Source organism: Cynara cardunculus, assembly GCF_001531365.2.
Source record: "Cynara cardunculus var. scolymus isolate 2C chromosome LG 13, CcrdV1, whole genome shotgun sequence".
In the NCBI taxonomy this organism is placed as follows: Eukaryota; Viridiplantae; Streptophyta; class Magnoliopsida; order Asterales; family Asteraceae; genus Cynara; species Cynara cardunculus.
The window spans coordinates 22,802,774-22,807,238 of NC_037540.1; the positions used below are offsets into that span (position 1 = coordinate 22,802,774).

General features: G+C 33.1%; 1 long non-coding RNA gene across 2 annotated transcripts; it reads right to left on the reverse strand.

Moving 5' to 3' along the window:
- Window positions 1-665: 665 nt before the first annotated feature.
- LOC112525852 lies at window positions 666-4,132 on the reverse strand. Of its 2 annotated transcripts, XR_003070450.1 has the most exons (3): window positions 3,954-4,132; window positions 1,864-1,943; window positions 666-973 (listed from the first exon to the last, which is right to left on the reverse strand). It is a non-coding gene; the product is annotated as an uncharacterized LOC112525852 (long non-coding RNA). The 2 variants fall into 2 exon arrangements; XR_003070449.1 differs by lacking the exon at window positions 3,954-4,132 and having other exon boundaries at window positions 1,864-1,975.
- Window positions 4,133-4,465: the final 333 nt, after the last annotated feature.

Here is a 4,465-nt window from a genome sequence, read left to right on the forward strand (position 1 = left end):
AACCATCAACCAACACTGGTGCGATTGATTTTGTTACAGCTGTAGATGAACACACTTTGGTATGTTTTCGTCAATCTAAAGGACTGAACCACTTTGGTTTTGAGAGAATGGGGAACCACAAACCCACCTAAAACTTTCAGTTTGGCTATTCACAGTAATCAATGGTCTCAATATCAGATAGGTAGTTTGGTCTTCAATTTTGAATCTTACCTTATACATTTTAAATCTACAACATTCCAATCGAAATTAAAGTCATCGAATCCAAATGATTGTTTTAGTATAATTTCAAACTCAAATACTAATTTCATTGAACTACTATTCATGTGCATGAGACTTTGGATTTTACATTTAAGGTTTAATTTGGATTTCACTGTAGGATTCATCTCGTGATTTTTTTTATCAACATTAATAGGGAATTTCTTTATTAGAAATATATTATATACATAAAGCAAGTAAAAATAACACTATGAAATCAATCTCTTAAAATTAATGGGTTGTGAGCAAAACCAAATCTTCAACAACAACGAAAAAGAACATGCATACACACATAATGAAGGCTTGAAAAAGGAACAAATAAAATATACACAATGGCAAAAAAAAATTGAAACGACGGCGATGATGAATACACACACAGAAGTCAACAAAAATTGTCAACAAAGAAGAACTTCAAGAACTGTCCAGATTCCCAAATGAATTCAGGCAGCTTCATTTAAACATTAAGGAAAGTTCTTACATTCAAACATTTAGCATTTGGTATTATAATTCATTTGGCATCTATGCAGGTATGAGTCTAAAGGAAAGCTCTTACATTTAAACATTAAAGAAATTAATAAAATTTAAAAACAATCAACAAATCATGAATATAGCCCAACTATTCGAGCAATTGTTAGTCTTTACTCTAGCTAGTCATAGCCACTGATACATCTTCACGTTAAAATCTCCTGGAATTCCACCAACTACAAAGGTCCAACACCTGAACACGATAAATCCAACACATCATCAACCAATGTACTCATCCATCATTTGAGGAACACATAAAACAATATATTATATGAAAAATTGGAAAGATAATCAGCATCACATCCAAATTTTTGGTTAAGTCCACCGTTCTTAGGATAGGGATTTGCCTAAATCGACTGCCCAATAATTAAATAACTATAAGTAGTGTTACAACACTCAATTGTTTACTAAATGTTTACCAGATCCTGGAGCGTTTCTACTACCCAGATTTCAAAAACCTTTGCACATAAACCAAAACATATGCTCGACAAAAAGAATATTAGCCCATTACTTGAATCATTCATCACACCACAACTTGTAAGATCGTCTTTTCTGAAATCCAAAAATAAAAAAGTTTGAATAAGCCTACTCGAAAAGTCTATCCCTCAAACAATTTTTGAAGAAAGTCTATCCCTCAAACAATCTTTGAAGAAAGTCTATCCCTCAAACAATCAAAGTGTCAAGCATGAACATGTGTATAAACCCAATTGAAAACATAAATGAAATCAAGAACCTATAGTGTAAAAAACCCAGATGAAAACAATATTATATGGACTTTATAGAACCCAAATGAAACTAAGGACTATAGAACCAAAATGCACATTACCTGTATGTTTTGTCTAAAACGCATTTTTGGATGTGACAACGAATTCCATGATAAGCTTACTGACACAAAACTCCCTAATAAACTTACTGACACAAAATTACATCCAAATGGCTTACTAAGATCTAATTTTGTATGAGTGGGTATGCATGTGTAGGTTAAATCCAACACGGAGATATAATTACACGAGGTGGATGCTAAACTCTTTTTTATGCAGACCAGAACAGAGAATTATCAAATTAAATTGCAGAAAGACATACCAGTGCGTCAATTACTGTACGCAAGCAATCATTCTTCTTCAACATTAAAAGGATGACACGAGGAAGTTTATAAAGAAGATCTGTGATTTGAGGAAAATAGAGGGGAAACATACATTTGTAAAACAAGACATAAGTTATAGGTCAACTACAAAGCAAAGCTCTAGATGAAAACAACTTTGTCACTCATTAGTAGAACATAAAGAGAGAGAGAGAGATAAAGAGAGAGAGAGAGAGATGTAACACCCCCTTCCCAAGATGGAAAAGGAGGCAACATCCAAATCTAAGAAAAATCACCAAAACATGTGCAGAGCATAAATCAACCAATACTCAAAATAAAAACCACCAGGTAAGGATTTCAAATTTCACCCAAAAGATCTATAAATTGAAGTGACACTATGCAGCATTTCCAGTTCAAATAGTTGGTATGGTGAATCTACCTCCGCTCTTTAAGTGGACGATTATTCAATTTAAGGGACACGGAAAGACCAATATTGAGTCCAAAAACAATGAAAATGGAAAGCTTCATTTGATTTGATGAAGTGGCCTTTAATAATGTAAGTTCACATGAAGTTCTGACTGATCACTGGAAAAACATCATTAAATACACACCACAAATAAACCAAACCAAACCATATAACCCAATATACCTCACTCGAAGGTACGGTCTTCAGGGTACAACTTCTGTCCCTAGCAGCTGCACACTCTACGGTGAAACACACACCAAAAGAGTCAAGTCTATAATATGTAAAATGTCCACCAGAACCTAATGATCCTTACTAAATTTTATTATTAAATTGTTTAATGTACTATAACTCTAATATCGCCTCTCATTTGCTATTTCAGATTATTCAGTCTTGTTCAGATCTTATTGATGCTAAACGTGTCTTTCTTTCGAAAATAAAGGATGGCAATCCTCTTGATTGCCTTTTAGAGAATCTCAAGATAGTGCGGGTTCCCTTAGATGTAAGGATGGACTTTGGTACCTCTGAAATTTGTAAGTTAACTGATTTTATATTATGCCATGTAATTCTGGTAGTTCATTACCAAGGCAACTGCTGTGTGCCATTGCAAGGTTGGAAAATTGTCGTGGTATAAAACCTCACAGTGGCAGTAGAGAGACAACCGATAAATGTTCATGTTGCATCTACATATAAACACTATAATGAATCATCAACCTAACCTGCAAACTGATTTTATATTATGCCATGTAATTCTGGTTGCTATTTTCAGGCAGATATTGCTGATAAAGCAGGCAAGACTTGCAGATGAAGACTATTATCATGACAAGCCATATTTAGTGCCTTATTCAACTTACCAAAACTTGTCACCTGGTACATTTTGCTAATAAGATATTATATAGTAAATGGGGATAGTAAAACATCACAAGTAAACAACCAGGCATCTTATGACACTAGGCATCTTATGACACAGAACGTATAAGTAAACAAAAAGGTGACACAACATAGGTGGAATCCCATAAGATTCCTCTTCAAATGAGCCCAAGAGGAAAATATTGAGTAGAAATGGTCAAGTCTATCCATTCTCAATTTGGCAGGTCCACTTCTAAATTGAGATTATACCCATAGATAGGAGACAATAAACGGAAGAAATTGGGCAAAAAGCCAAAACAGAACAGGCACAAAGTCTTTAAACAAAGCTCTATTACATTGCAACATAATTTTTTTATTACACCAGAAATTATGCTTTCTTTGGGAGCATTCAATATATAACCACATCAAAATAAGGTTGAGTTTCAATGCTCCCTAAATCTACCGTGCTATGACGTACTTCAATTAGCACAAACATAATCATAAATAGAATTTGTGGTGCGAAATCCATGACCTTTATGCTAAATTTATAGATTTTTGCTAACGACCTTTTTGCTAAATTTGCAGATTTTTGATGGTCACAATGGGGACGCTGCAACAATATATTCATGGGATAACCTTTTAAACTTCAATTAAGACAAACAGAAGAATGCATTTGGATGCTTATAAAACATGGCATATATAAAGGAATCAAACATAAACATAAACAGAAAGGAAAACATGAAGATTCGAGTAGAGGAGCGACGTATTAGGTGTTTTTACCTGATTCGAGTAAGAGGAGCGATGGATGACGATGGAAGTGGAGCGATGGATTGATATATATGACATGATAGTGATGGATTGAATCGTCATCTTGAGGAGATCAATCTGAATCGTCGTCTTGGAAAGTAAGAACAAAAGTAAGAAGGCAGCGATGGATTACTTCATCTGTAGTTTAAGACGACAACAATAAAATTAAGAGTTGGAAACTACAAATGAGACGACAAAGATAAGACTTTAAGACTTTATTTTTATTTTTAATTTATTTTTTTATTTTAATAATAATTTACGTGTTGGAAACCTACAAATGAGAGGGCAACGATAAGACTTTAAGACTTTATTTTTATTTTTAAATTATTTTTTTATTTTAATAATAATTTAAGTGTTGAAAACCTACAAATGAGCCGGCAACGAAAAGACTTTAAGACTTTATTTTTATTTTTAATAATTTAAGACTTTTAAGATATATATAAAATTTGGTTAACAAAGTAGTATATATATATATATATATATAT